A 16,248-nucleotide genomic window follows, 5' to 3' on the forward strand; every position below is an offset into this window, starting at 1 on the left:
CCTTTTGTAGACATGATCTGATTACATAATCAGATGGTTTTCAGCAAATGAGATCATCCTGGATAATCTGAGTGGGCTTGATTCAATCACTGAAACACAAAGCCAGGTTCCCGGAAGGAAAATAGAATCCCACCTGTGCAGGGGAGCTTCCCTGCCAGGTTCATGGTCCACCAGCCCCACAGGATTGAGGACTCCTAGGTGCTGCTACAGGATGAACACATGCAGTTTCAATTCTTTGTTAAAGACCTTACTCAGGCAGGTACAGGTGTTAGAAGATGCAGCTTTTGAGAGTTGATTAGATTAGCAGGTGGTGTTCTCAGGAATGTGAGTAGGGGCCCTTGTGAAAGATGCCAGCAACTGGGGAGCCAGCCAGAGGGAGACTGGGAGAAGAAGGAGCACAGGGGAGAGGGAAGGGAAGGGGGAGAGGGAAGGGAAGGGGGGAGAGGGAAGGGAAGGGGGAGAGACCCCCTCTCTGCCATCTGCCTAGTGTGGTTACAAAGGTTACTGAGAAGCTGGTTTTCTATGAAGTGAGTCCTCACTATGCACTCAATCTGCCTGGACTTCCCAGCCTCCAGAACTGTGAGAAATGAATTTATGTTTTAAGTCATTCAGTCTATAATATTTTGTTATAGCAGCCTGAGTGGACTAGGACACACACATAATAAATGTAGTGTGTGTGTATGTATGTGTGTGTGTGTGTGTGTTACACAAAACACATGCATTGGTAGGTGTGGTGGTGCACACCTGTAATCCCAGCTACAAGGAGGCTGAGGAAGAAGGATCACCAAGTTTGAGACCAGCCTGGGCAATCTGAAACAAGACCTTGTTTCAAACAATAAAATAAATAAATAAATAAATAAAATACTGGGGATGTGGCTCAGTGATAGACTACCCCTGGGTTCAATCCTTAGTAACAAAAAATAAAACAGTAAGTAAACAACATATATATATATATATATATATATATATATATATATATATATATATATATATATATATATATCACTAGTTCACTAGGGTACTTGGCTTTATTTTGGTACTAGGGATTGAACCCAGGGGCACTTAACCTCTGAGCCACATCCCCAAGCCCTTTTCTGAGACAGGGTCTTGCTAAATTGCTTAGGGCTTCACTAAGTTGCTGAGGCTGGCTTTGAACTTGCCATCCTCTTGCCTCAGCCTCCCCAGTTGCTGGGATTACAAGTATGATCTACAGAGCCCAATGGGACTATTTTTTTTTTTTTTTGGTAGTTGTAGATGGACAGCATGTCTTTATTTTATTTGTTTATTTTTATGTGGTGCTGAGGATTGAACCCAGTGCCTCACACGTGTGAGGCAAGCACTTTGCCACTGAGCCACGACTCCAGGCCTGGGACTTGACTTTTTAACACTACTGATTCTACTTCTGTAAGTGGACCCTGACTGATAAAGACAAGGTATTGAAGGTGGTCCTAGGAAACAGAGTCTTACATGTTTATATATCATATATACAGATACATAATTAACTGTTAATATACTGTAAAAAGTACATGTTATGTACTTATATAATTAGTGACTTCAACACACCAATAACTCTAATGGTGAAGAGGGCACCGGTGGTCCCTGGTGTGATGTGGTTAATATTGCCACTGGCCAACCCCTGTGAGTGCCAAACATACAGCAGCAGAGAGTCTGCAGTACAGCACATAACCTGGTGACGGGGGCATTCCCATCTCAGAGGAATTTTGTTCTTATTGAAGTAGATTCTCTGGTATGGGTTCTACTTCCTGTGTGCAGTGCTTCTGCTCAAGCTACCGTCTGGGATTTGCAAAATGTCTTATCCACCTTTGTGGTTTCCTACAAAGCATTGCTTTTTACATATTATTATTTTAATTTTAGATAATGATGGGGTACAGTGTGAAAACTTGATACATGTTTGTAATGCCTAATAATTAAATCAAGTTAGTTAACATTTCCATCTCTTACCACCAAAACCAAGATGTAGAATAGTTCTGTCACTTCTAAAATATTTGCTTCACTTTTGAGTCAACCAAAAGGAGGCTGAGGAAGGAGAATCAAAAAATTCTAGGACAAGCTGGGTGCATGGTGCACACCTGTAATCCTAGCAATTTGGGAGGCTGAAGCAGGAGGATTGAGGGTTCAAAGCCAGCCTCAGTAATTTTGCAAGGCCCTGAGCAACTTAGTGGAACTGTCCTAAGACAAATAAAAAGGGCTGGGGCTGGGGCTCAGTGGTTAAGTACCCATGGGTTCAATCCCTAGTTACAAAATTAATTAAAAAAACAAAATGATACAAAGCCTCAGGAGTCAATTTATTCATGGCCTTGAAAGATAGTCTCTCCTAGACCTGCTGGTGCCAGCCCTGAAGCCTGGAATTCCATTATTCCTGTGGTCAGTGAGCCTAGGAGCAGATAACTTGGCCAAGGACAGGAAGAAGTTACTCTTGCTTCCCTCAATAACCTTGAGCGTGGAATTGTGTGGGTCTTTGACACTAATTCAAAGAATGAGAAATTCATGGATGCTAGTGGGTGAAAGCCAAGTATAAGCATTTTTTAAAGCAAAGCAAAGCTCCTGCAGCAGGGAGGGGAACTGAGAGAGTTGACAGTGGATGGCTATAGTCTAGGGTTTATATGAATCTGTAGATTTAAGGATGTCAGCTCCTGGCTCAATCTTGGGTAAGGCACTCAGTGTCCCTGAGGCATTCATGCAGCCTTTAGTCCAGTGAAAATATTAATCAAGCTGGTGTGATGGCGCATGCCTGTAATCCCGTGGCTGGGGAGGCTGAGTCAGGAGGATCCTGAGTTCAAAGCCAGCCTCAGCAATGGCGAGGCGCAAAGCAACTCAGTGAGACCCTGTCTCTAAATAAAATACAAAATAGGGCTGGGGATGTGGCTCAGTGGTTGAGTGCCCCTGAGTTCCCCAGTACAATCCCCAGTACAAAAAAAAAAAAAAATTTGATCAAGCGTTTTCCTTCTTTGGAGAGGCCGTGGCCTCCAGGTTACATATGTCCCAATTTCCTATGGACTCCAGGTCATGCATGTCCTGATTTAAAATAACTTTTTGCAAGTTTCTCATCAAAATCTTGCAGCTGCTGTTTTTGCTGTGCTGCAGAGGAAGTTGCCCTGGGGCCCATTTCCCTGTCTGCCTAGCCTTATCTCTTCCTGCTCACCTCAGGTAGGGAGGGAGAGAGGGACAAGAAGGTTAAAAAGAAGTCAGTTTTAAAATGAGGTTGGGCAACGTGGTGCATGCCTATAATCCCAGGGGCTCGGGACACTGAGGCAGGAGGATCCCAGTGGCACAGGAGGTTGAGGCAGGAGCCAGCTTCAGCATCTTACTGAGGCTCTCAGCTACTTAGTGAAACCCTGTCTCAAAATTAAAAAAAAAAAAATAAAATAAATAAAAAGGGCTGGAGATGTAGCTCAGTGGAAAAGAAACCCTGGGTTCAATCTCTGGTACCAGTAAATAAATAGGTAAATAAATAAATAAGCAAGCTATAAATGGCAGAGCAGCAAGGGTTATATTAAAAGTATTAAGTGGACCCCTGTTACAGAAGAAAGACAATCAAAATTAAATTCCAAACAAAATAGTGGCTATTATCCTGGGTTATTTTAATTAATTAATTTATTTCTTGGTACTGGGAATTGAACCCAGAGGTACTCTGCCACTGAGCCATAGCCCCAGTTTTATTTTTTGTTGTCAGGGTGCTACCATGCCCAGTTTACACTAGAAATTTTTTTTGAAATTTTTTTGGCGGGGGCATACTGGGGATTGAACTCAGGGACACTCAACCACTGAGCCATATCCTCAGCCCTGTTTTTGTATATTTTTATTTAGAGACAGGGTCTCACTGAGTTGCTTAGCGTCTCGCTGTTGCTGAGGTTGGCTTTGAACCCGCGATCCTCCAGTCTCAGCCTCCAGAGCCACTGGGATTACAGTGTGTCCTAAACACCAGCTTATCCTAGAATTTTTGATCCTCTTTCCTCAGCCTCCTGAGACGCTGGATGTGTATTACCATGCATGTTTCCTGGATTATTTTAACAGATTTGTTAAAAAAACAGCATGAAACTAATTTTGCTACTTACACACAGGATAAAATGAAAGCAATCTGCGTGAAATAATCTGTAGAACTAAGATTATGAACAATCTATAGGCACAGAGCATTAGGATGTATAATCCTATCTGGTTTTCCTTTCATTTCATATATTTATTTTGGTGCGGGGTGGGGGGGAATCAAAGCCAGGGCCTCATGCATGCTAGGCAAGCATGGCACCACTAAGCTTCATCCCTGTAGGGAAGAACTTGACACAGGCAGCGCCATTTTGAAATGTATCCTCTTATTAGAACCAGAACCACCTCAGCTCACTCTGACTCAGCCTGATGTAAACCCCATCAAACTCCATTATCATGCAGAGAAATCCCAAACACTCCATTCTCAAAAGGAAGGAAACTGATCTGGGACCACAATCCTGAAAACCCCTGAAGGTGACACAAAGGCCCTTTCCTGACAACTCCCTGGTAATTCCCCCCTCCCACTGCCCCATACCTACCCCAGGCGGTAACTGGAGGAGTCTCAGTCTCCCCTGGGCCCCCCTCGGGCAGCCCTGTCGGGGAGGACCTGTGCTGCTGCAAAGCTGCCTCTCCTCTCTTCATTTCCTCCATTTGGTTCTTTCCTTCCAGTATCCAGGCCCGTTTTTCATTTTAGACATTTACAATCACTTAACAGCAATAAAACTGGAATAGAGAAACTCGGTTATTCGAGTGGAGAGGAAAAGAGCCTGTTGTGATTCCGGTTCTGTAGTGTAGGCTCAATGGAAGGCGGGGCCAACTCGGAGGGGCTGGCCTCTGCTCAGGCTGTGTGTACACACACCCCTCGTGGCCAGTGCAGCCTGGGGGGGATGTGCTGAGCCTGGGAAGCCTGAGATGATTCCTAGGCAATTTCTTCCAGGATTTCTGCAAGTAGGGGAGACGAGAGCGTTCTCTTCTTTAGAGTTGCCCCTTTAAGACTTAAGGGGACAAGGTGGAGGCCTGGGGTGTTGCCCAGGGTTTCTGATCTTATGAGCATGTTAAATCAAAACAAAGTCCCTGGCTGCTGTCTCTTGCTCCTGGGATCTTCCTCCTGGAGTGCTGATCCTGGGAGGGTCCCTGACTAGTCACAGCCTGGTGCTTTTCCTTCCTCAAGGATCTCAACATCCAGAGGATGCCCCCAAGGGCTTCTGCCCAAATGCCTTATTTTCAATATCTGGGACATAAGGCTAAAATTTTTTGAAAACTACATTTTTCCTCTTCCTTCTGTATCTCAGGTGTGCGTTTCCTTTTCTTCTTCTCCTCCTCCCCTCCCCCTCCTCCTGATACCATCGGTTAGAGTCCTGCTTCCCCACGTGTTGAAGTTTGAACATTAGAGAAACACCCCCCCCACACACACACACAAGCATAGAAAGCAGGGTTTATTTAAAAAGGGGCAACATAGACTTGTCCCGGGACGGAGAAGGGGGCCATAGCTGGTAACCTGGTATCCCAAGAAGCAAGATTCTGCCTTTTTATATGTCCTAGGCTTCCTGTGTTCTCCTGCCTTCTTTCCCTTATCTTTCTCCCTCTTGCCTATGTGACTAGGCCCAGGAATGCCCCCTGGAGTGGCCAAAAGGTGGGAAACAGGTGGGCTAAAGGGGGAAGGGCCGGATGATGCAGCCCAGGGCACGTTAATTAACAACTTTATAGCTCCCAGTAGGAAGGGGCAATTCCTGGGCAGGTTAGCTTAGCAACAGGTTGGAGTAGGGGCTGGTTCTTGATAAGGGTGGAGAAAGGGCTCTAAAGGAATTAACATCTCAATCCCACCAGGGACAGTCTCCAACATGCCGGGCTCACTCAAAATTGGCCTTCTTGATCCCGCCTGACTCGATTTACCTGTCTATGCTGTCTTATTCTGGCTTCACTCCTCTTCCGTCTCCTCTTTTTTTTTTTTTTGTTTTGCCAGCGGGGGTTGAACCCAGGGGTGCTTTATCCTGGGTCACATCCCTAACCTTTTTTATTTTGAGACACACTCTCACTAAATTGCTTAGAGACTTCCTAAACTGCTGAGGCTGGCCTCCCCCTGCCTCAGCCTCCTGAGTTGCCAGGATTATAGCCACCATAGCAGGCTGGAGACCTTCCTTCCTTCCTTCCTTCCTTCCTTCCTTCCAATTCAAAATATAAATGGATAAAGTTGAATTAAAAGGGTACTTTAGTTGGACATGGTGATACACACCTATAATCCTAGTAGCTCAGGAGGCTGAGGCAGGAGGATCGCTACTTCAAAGCCAGCCTCAACAACTTAGTGAGGTCCTACACAAATTAGTGAGACCACTGTCTCTAAAAAAAAAAAAAAAAGATACTTTGTGCCCTCTGTGCTGTATTTAAGAAATCTCTATCAACCTCAAACCAAGGTCATCAAGATTTTCTCTTGATTTCCCCTAGAACTTTTATAGATTTAGTCCCTAAAATTAGTCTGGCAGACTTGCTAAGGATTTTTCAGTTATCAATTTCTAATTTGATTCCTTTATTGTCAGAGGACATTCTTTTTGGGAATTTAATCCTTTAAAATATATTGAGACTTGATTTTTGTAGCAGGAGGATCTATCTTGTTAAATTTCCATGTGAACTTGAAAATAATCTTTATTTTGTTGTTATTGAGTGCCATGTTCTACAAATGCCAGGAAGGTCACTTATCTTCTGAATTCTTTCTGATTACCTAATGTTTTCTCAGTTATGGAGAGGATTACTGAAATCTCTGGTTATCTTTGTGAATCTGTGTGTTTTTCCCTGCAGTTCAGTTTTTCTTCATGTAGTTGAAGCTCTGGTTTAGCTGCATAAACATTTAGAATCATTGTGTCCTGTTGATGATCATCTTTACCTCTGAGTATATTCTTTTTTTGAGAGGTGTGGGAGATTGAACCTGGTCCTTGTGCACTGGAGGCAAGCGCTCTGTCAACTGATCTATATCCCTAGCCCGCATCTCTGATTGTATTCTTTTTCTTTTCTAGTTGTAGTCGGACACAATACCTTTATTTTATTCATTTATTTTTGTGTGATGCTGAGGATCAAACCCAGGGTCTCTACCCCTGAGCCACAACCCCAGCCCTGATTATATTCTTGGCTTTGAAATCTGCTTTGTTGTTCATACCATTCTACCTTTTTTTTTTTGATTAGTTTTATCAGGGGATGTCTCTTTCCATCCTTAATCTTCTAACACATTTGAATCTATGTTTAAAGTCATTTTCTTGGGGCTGAGGTATAGTTAGGGTAGCACACTTGCCTAGCATGTGTAAGGCCCCATATTCAATCCCCAGCACCACCACAATAACAAAAAGTGTCATCTTCTCGTAGATAGCACATACTTATTTTTGAAAATGTTCTTTCCTATTTCCACCTGATTTAATTTTCCTTAGGACTTTTTTTTTTACATTTCCTGTAGTGCACAGTGGTTGGTAACACATTATTTGCGTTATTCTATATTTGACTTTCTTTTTTTTGTGGTGCTAGGGATTGAACCCATGGCCTTGGTCATGCAAGGCAAGCACTCTACCAACTGAGCTATATCCCAGCCCGAGTTATTCTATATTTGAAAAATACTTTATGTTGCTTTCTTGTGTGTGTGTGTGTGTATAATTTTTTTTTGTTTTTGGTAGTGGGTATTGAACCCAGGGGTGCTTACCACTAAGCCACATCCCCAGCCCATTTTGTATTTTATTTAGAGACAGGGTCTCATTGAGTTGCTTAATGCCTGATTTTGATCCTTAGCCTCCTGAGCTGCTGGGATAAAGGCCTGTGACAACGTGCCTGGCATTCCTGGTGCTTTTTATATTTTATTTTGAGATCGGTGTTGCTAAGTTACTTAGGGCATCACTAATTTGCTGAGGCTGGCTTTGAACTTTGGATCTTCCTGCTTCAACCTCCTGAGCTGCCAGAGGTTACAGGCATGTGCCACTGTGCCCAGCTCTGAAATTCCATCTTTTTTTTTTTTCTTTTAATATTTTTTAGTTGTCAATGGACTTTATTTTGTTTGTTTATATGCAGTGCTGAGAATCGAACTCATGCCTCACTCATGCTAGGCAAGCATTCTACCACTAAGCCACAATCCCAGCCCTGCAACTCCATCTTGATTTAATATTTCTATTGATAAAGACTATAGTTTTTGGGGCTGGGGCTGGGGCTGTGGTTTAGCTGTAGCGCACTTTGCATGACATGTGTGAGGCACTGGGTTCGATTCTTGGCACCACCTTTAAATAAATAAAATAAAGGTCTATCAACAACTAAAAAAAAACTTTTAAAAAATCATTAAAAAAAAAGCCAAAAAACCCCACTGCAGATTTCAATTTGTTTATTTCCTTTCTACTTCCTCTCTCCCTCTTTCTTTTTCTTTTCTTATTTTTTAAACTGCCTCCCCTCTTTTTAAAAATATTTTTTTAGTTGTAGGTGGACATAGTACTTTTATTTTGTTTGTTCATTTTTTATGTGGTGCTGGGAATTAAACCCAGTGCCTCATGCTTGCTAGGCAAATTCTCTACCACTGAGCCATGACCCCAGCCCCTTTAAAACTTTTTGAGACAGAGTTTTGCTAAGTTGCTTAGGGCCTTGCTAAATTGCTGAGACTGGCTTTGAAGTTATGATCCTCCTGCCTTAGCCTTCTCCCCTTTTGGTGGGATTACAGGTATGCACCAGTGGGCTAGGCCATCAGATGCATGTAAAAAAAAATTTTTTTTTAAATTGTTTTTTAAAAACATTTTTTTAAAAAATTTGTAAATGGACACAATATCACAATACCTTTATTTTATTTATTTTTATGTGGTGCTGAGGATCAAACCCAGTGCGTCACTCGTGCCAGATAAGTGCTCTACCACTGAGCTACAACCGCAGCCCATCCTAGATACACACACACCCCCCCCACACACACTGAGGATTGAACCCAGGAGTGCTCAACCACTGAGCCACATCCCCAACGCTTTTTAATGTTTTATTTAGAGTCAGGGTCTTGCTGACTTGCTAAGTACCTCGATAAATTGCTGAGGCTGGGTTTGAACTTGCCATCCTCCGGTCTCAGCCTCCCGAGCTGCTGGCACCCTGTGCCACCATGCTAGCCACCAGATGTATTTTTAAAGGGGTATTTCTATAAAAGGGACAGGGAAGAAATCTAGCCTTCCCCGTTCTCTTCCCCTCTTCCCAGTTGGTGTCCCCTTCATTTGGTCTCCTGTGAAGGGCCAGTGGATTTCCATGTCCTTTGTAGTCTTGGTGGTATCAGACCCTGGACTCCCAGTCAGCAGTTTCCCAGCTCACACGCTTTTCTGCAATGAAGTCGCGGTGTAGTAGCGCCTCCTAGTGACCACTATGTACATGAACCAGTAACACCAAACCACTTTAAAATGCTTCTTGTTCCTGGCACATATTTTATTCAGAGAGATTTCTGTGAAAAATAGTGCCAGTTATGAAGGTTTGATAGAGTTTAAGAAAATGACCACATGGCAGGATTTTATTAATAGAAGTAACAAACTGATAGTTCCAATCCAAAGTGCAGTTTCATAGGATGAATTTTTTGAGAGATTTCTGTAAAAGATAACACAAGTGGTTTTTGACATAATATAATTTTAAAATTTGATAATTAAGATTTAATAACATGAATACAGTAGTCCCACATTCCAGTGTTACACCAGAGGGTCATATATTAACATTTAGTAATTGTTAACATTTTTTTTTGGGGGGGGTAGTCACTCTTATAATTATATATATATATATATATATATATATTTTGTGCCAGGAGTTGAACCCAGGGGTGCTTAATTGCTGAGCCACATCCCCAGCCATTTTTTTTTGAGAGATAATTTTATTTATTTTTTAGTTTTTCGGCGGACACAACATCTTTGTTAGTATGTGGTGCTGAGGATCGAACCCGGGCTGCACGCATGCCAGGCGAGCACGCTACCGCTTGAGCCACATCCCCAGCCCCCCCAGCCATTTAAAAAAAAAATATTTTATTTTGAGACAGGGTCTTGCTGAGTTGCTTAGGGCCTCACTAAATTGCTGAGGCTGGCTTTGAGCTAGCAATCCTCCTACTTCAGCCTCCCAACTCTCTGGGATTACAGGTGTGTGCCATCCTGCTTCGTGGGAAGGTCATTCTTATTAAGGAAAACTAAAGAGTTAGAGAAGAACATTTGGTAAATAGAAAGATGGCATGCCCTTCTGGATAAGAAAGTCCTTAGTTTCCAAAAAGCATGGGCAAAGGTAGTGTTATTTTATTTTTTGGTACTGGGGATTGAACCCAGGGGCACTCTACCACTGAACTATATCTGCAGTCCTTTCTAATTTTTGTTTTGAGACAAGGTCTAGCTAAATTGCTGAGGCTGGCCTTGAATTTGTGATCCTGCCTCAGCTCCCTGAGAAACTGGGATTGCAGGTATGCACCACCACACCCAGCACAAAAATCACTTGATGAAGATACACTCACTGTACATCGATAGGAACCTTATTACCCTGGAGAACTTTATTACTTGAACCCACTGTGTACAGGTGAGAGTAAATCACACAGTGAGATAGGCACTCAAAGTGTATCAAATTACTTTTGTGTGTTCACAATGGATTGACATGTATACTCACTCTCCTGCTGGATTCAAAGTACACAATTTCATTTGATTCTTACATCAGGGATGATTTAAACATTTTTAGAGTAAAAGCCAAAGTCTTTTTTTGTGTGTGTGGTGCTGGGGATTGAACCCAGGGCCTTAGTGCATGTGAGGCAAGCACTTTACCAACTGAGCTATATCCCCAGACCTCAAAGTCATTAAATTTTTTTTTTTTAGTTGTAGATGTATACAATACCTTTATTTTATTTGTATTTATTTATTTATTTTTAAGAGTGAGAGAGAGTGAGAAAGAGTGAGAGAGAGGGAGATAGAGAGAGAATTTTAATATTTATATTTTAGTATTTGGCAGACACAACATCTTTGTTTGTATGTGGTGCTGAGGATCGAACCCGGGCCGCACGCATGCCAGGTGAGCGCGCTACTGCTTGAGCCACATCCCCAGCCCCCCTATTTGGATTTTTAAATAATTTTTTTAAAAAATTAAATTTGGGAAGTTTTCAGCCATTATTTCTCAAATATATTTTCTGGAATTTTCTCTTTCCTCTCCTGGGTTTCTTATTATGTATATATATTGGTACTATCAATAATTTCCCACAGGTGTCTGAAGCACTATTCATTTTTCTTAATTCTTTTTATTTCTGTTCTCCAGACTGTAATATCAATGGACTAATTTTGAAGTTTGCTGATTTATTTGTTTTTTGCTCCCAGGGGTTGAATCTAGGGGTGCTCTACCACTGAACCACATCCCCAGCCTTTCTTATTTTTTAGTTCGAGAGAGGGTCTTGCTGAACTGCAGAGGCTGGCCTCCAACTTGTGACCCTTCTGCTTCAGCCTCCGGAGTTGTTGTGATTACAGTGTGCACCACTGTCCCTGGCTTGATTTTTTTTCTTATGTCTTCTCAGATTTGCTACTGAGTACCTTGTGTTTGTCAGCTTTGCATTGCTGTGACCAAAATACCTGATAAGAACAACTTAGGGTGCTCTTTCATGCTGTGTGATACCCACCCTATCATGTCATCATGCAGCAGGAAGTCCCTCACCACGTACAGCGCCATGCTCTTGGGTTTCCCAGACATCAGAGCTGACAGCTAAATAAGCCTCTAGCCTTTGTAAATTACCATTTTATGTATTTTGTTGTGGCAACAGAAAATAGACTAAGACCTCTCTCAACTCTGGAACCAAGTGAGAAATAAAACACAGCAGACAAACAGAAAAAATATGATAAAACCAGATGGAAACTGTATCTTAGTTATGTGGCTACTGAGGACTGTCTGGAATTATGGTCACTCGTGCTCTTAGCCCTGGCCTGGCAGGAGCAGCACATGCCTGGTAACTTACCTCAGGCAGAGAGGAGACCAGATTGTGCCCCTCTGTGGACAGAAAGAGGGGAAAAAGAGAAGAAGGGTTGAAGCTGGTCATGCTCAGGACTTCCTCCTAAACTCTGGGGATTACTGAGGGGTGATTGGGTGGGGCTAGGAGGCCCATCGTGTTGTTATTCTTTGCAAATCCCTGTGGGAACAGCAGACCAAGGCAAGGAAGTTATTTCTAACAGAGAAGATGGAAAGTAAGGATCTGCATACCTGCCGAAGAGCACAGATGGGTTCCTTTATGCTCAAAAATAATATTTTACCCAAAACCACACTTTACCCCTAAAAGATGTGCAATGGTCATTGTTGCTAAAATAATTATGTAAGAATGAAACATAAAAAAAAAAAAGAACAACTTAGAAGAAAAGTTTATGTTGGGCTCACAGTTTCAGAGATTTAGTTTATGGTGTGCCAAGTCCCTTGCTGTGGGCTCAAGATGAGACAGAAGATCATGGTGGAAGGCTGTGGTGGAGGATCACTGCTCACATCAGGTAGCAAGGAAGTAGAGAGAGGGAGGGAGGGAGGGGGAAAAGCCCATAAAGAAGATGCATCCTTCTGGGGCATCCTTCCCAGTGACCCCCTCCTTGAGCCATGGCCTGTCTGCCTGTGGCTACCACCCAGTCAGTCCATTCAAACTCAGATGGACTGATTAGACTACAGTTTTCATAATGCAATCCTTTTACCTCTTAATATTTCTGCAGGAGCTTTAGTGCAGGGATACCTCTTATTTAAACCATAACAGGTTAACAAGAATTTGTAGAATATAGTCAATTTCTATATCACTGGACTAAAATATGGTAGCTCATCATTAAAATGTAATGCACAGTGGGAAATAAACTGAGTTCTAAGAGAACCCCAGTGAACTTGGAAGTGGGTTGCATCTTATCTATAAGTAGGTGGCTGCCTAATGGATATTTTGAGGACTACTCAGAAGGGGCTGTAGATGATCTTCTCTTTTCCCCTCTTTCTCTCACCACCCCTCCTTTTCCTTCTTCTTTCTCTCTCTCTCTTTTAAAATTTAAATATATGTATATATTTATTGTAGATGGGTACAATACCTTTTTTTTTTTTTTTTTGGTATTGGGGATTGAACTCAGGGGCACTCGACCACTGAGCCACATCCCCAGCTCTATTTTGTATTTTATTTAGAGACAGGGTCTCACTGAGCTGCTAAGTGCCTCGCCATTGCTGAGGCTGGCTCCTGACTCAGCCTTCTAAGCCACTTGGATTACAGGTATGCATCACTACGCCAGGCGGTAGAATATCTTTTATTTATTTTATGTGGTGCTGAGGGCCGAACCCAGTGCCTCACCCTTGCTGGGCAAGTGCTCTACCTCTAAACCCCAGCCCCTTTTTCTTTTTCTTTGTCCTGGGAATTGAACCCAGGGGTGCTCTACCTACCACTGAGCTACCTTCCCAGTCCTATTTATTTATGTATTTTGGTACTGGGAATAGAACCCAGGACACTTTACCTCTGAGCCATATCTCCAGCTCTTTTTATTTTATTTTAAAAGTTTGAGTCAGTATCTCACTGAATTGCTTAGGGCCACGCCTATAAATTTGCAATCCTATCTCAGCCTCCTGAGTTGCTGGAATTACAGGCATGTACTAATATGATCAGTCCAGCCCTTTGTATGTTGAGACATGGTCTCCAGAGTCAGATCTTGAACTTGTGATCCTTCTCTTCAGTTTCCCCAGTCACACCATGCTGGGCTAGATGCCCTTCTTCTATAGCTCTTCCTGTGCTTTTAAAAAAACATATTTCTGGGCTGGGGATGTGGCTCAAGTGGTATCGTGCTCACCTGGCATGCGTGCGGCCTGGGTTTGATCCTCAGGACCACATACAAACAAAGATGTTGTGTCCACCGAAAACTAAAAAGTAAATATTAAAAAATTCTCTCTCTCTTTAAAACAAACAAACAAACAAACAAACAAACAAAAAAACCAAACAACAACAACAAAAAAACCAAAACATATTTCTGGGTTGGAGATATAACTTAAATATATATATATATATATATATATATATATATATATATATATATATATTTTTTTTTTTTTTTTTTTTTTTTTTTTCCCGGCTGGGGGTACAGCACTTACACAGCACAGATGGGGCCCTGGGTTTGATCCCTAGCACTGCAAACAAAACAAACAACCAACACCAAAATCAAAAACAAGAAGCAAAAACAATAACAACATCAAAATTACAGGCTTGAAACTACTCAGTACATATGCAATTTCCTGGTGTCCATCATCTCTCTTGCATGGTTCTTAGCTTGAATTCAACTTCCTAGAAGATTTCTGAAAGTCATGTTTTGTTGTATTGAGTCCTCACTGGAAAAAATGGCAAGTGTAAGAAATGCTGGGAAAAAGGGAAGTAAAATGACACTAGAGGAAAATCACTCATTTCACGATTTTGCCTGTGGTTCTTCTAGTAGTCAAATTACTTTTTCTCTAGCATGTGTATGCAACTTTATTATTATTATTTACAGTGCTGGGGATAGAACCCAGGGCTTCTGGCATGCTAGGAAAATGCCAACCACTGAGCTACACTCTTGGCTCCAGACCTTTAGCATATAAATATTTATATAAACACAAACATAATATTTTATATAAATACAAATTTGTTATATTTAAAATTTTTTTTAGTATTTATTATTTTTTAGTTGCAGTTGGACACAATACCTTTATTTTATTTATTTATTTTTATGTGGTACTGAGGAGCGAACCCAGGGCCTCACACATGCTAGGCAAGCAGTCTACTGCTGAGCCACAACTCCAGCCCCTACAAATTTGTTATCTTTACAGTTATATTTTCTCTGGTTCTCTTTGATACTGGGAATTGAACCCAGGCCCGCTGTATCCCTGAGGTACATCTTTAGCCTCATCCATTTAAAAAATTCTTTTGAGACAGGGTCTAAGTTGTCCATGCTGTCCTCAAACTTGTGCTCCTCCTGCCTCAGTCTGCAGAGTAGCTGGGATCCCAGGTGTGTGCCACCGTGCCTGGCTCTCTATTTTTGAATAGGAACAGAAAGCAGCAAGGGTGAACAGCAGAGAAACCATCTCACTGAGAACAATAATAAAATGCTGAACTATAAAATGTTTTTGATGAGATAGAAGAGCTGGTAAAGCAGCAAAGATTTATTGGAAACAATTCCTGGAAAGAAGGTAATCCTCAGGATTGCATCCCAAGATTTGGCACAATTTATATTGTCAAGGTGTTTGCTGATGGAGAGAGCAGGAGTCAGGGAGACTGAGAACCCGAACAGAAAGCAATAGCAAGCTTCTGAGAAAAACGTCTGCCAACCTTGCAGACCTGGGGTGGCGGGAATTGAAGTTCAGAGTTAAAGAACTTTTAAATAATTGTACTTAAGTTCAACAAAATAAATGATCAAATGGAAGATTTAAACACAAATTGGAATTTTTATGATCATCATTAGAATTTTTTTGGGGGGCGTAGCAGGGATTGAACTCAGGGTCACTCAACCACTGAGCCCTTTGTTGTATTTTATTTAGAGACAGGGTCTCACTGAGTTGCTTAGTGCCTCGCTTTTGCTGAGGCTGGCTTTGAACTTGCTATCTTCCTGCCTCAACTTCCCAACTGCTGGGATTACAGGAGTGTGCCACTGCTCCCGGTTCATCATTGGAATTTTTATTCAATCTAGTTAAAAAGGATCAAATGCAAAGTCTAGGACCGAAATACACAGTAACTGAACATGAAAACTTCAACAGATGAATCTAGCAACAGATTAAATACAGGTTAACGAGCAAATTAGTAATTTGGAAAGTAGACTGAATAAATATACCAGTAGAAGAATGAAGAGGAAAAATAGTGGAAGATCAAAGAACAAAGGTCCAGTGAAAGGTCTAACATACCTGCAGCTCTAGTCCCAGAAGAGGAGAGAAACTGTAAAAAAAGAAAATCTTCGTCTGAAAGTCTTCCAGGATGTTGTTACTGTGAAATTATTTGTTTGTAAGCACAGCATTTCTAACTGTATAGCTCTCAGCTCTTCTCTTCAATATTCATATTTTAATATTTTAACTTTAGAGAGATTTTTGTCCTTAACATATTTTAATTATTTATGGTGGGTTAAAAATAATCGCATAGTGGACATGTGTTGTTTCTCATTGGGAAGCCACGGACAAGTAAGAGGAATTGAAAATTAAACACCAAAATCATTTAAATGTAAAAGTTTCCAAATAAAATTCCCGCTACATTTTGTGGCTGAGAATGCAGACCTTTGTTGTTACTGATGATGTGGGGCTAACAACCACACAAAA

This window comes from Marmota flaviventris, chromosome 18, assembly GCF_047511675.1.
Source record: "Marmota flaviventris isolate mMarFla1 chromosome 18, mMarFla1.hap1, whole genome shotgun sequence".
NCBI classification, from domain to species: domain Eukaryota; kingdom Metazoa; phylum Chordata; class Mammalia; order Rodentia; family Sciuridae; genus Marmota; species Marmota flaviventris.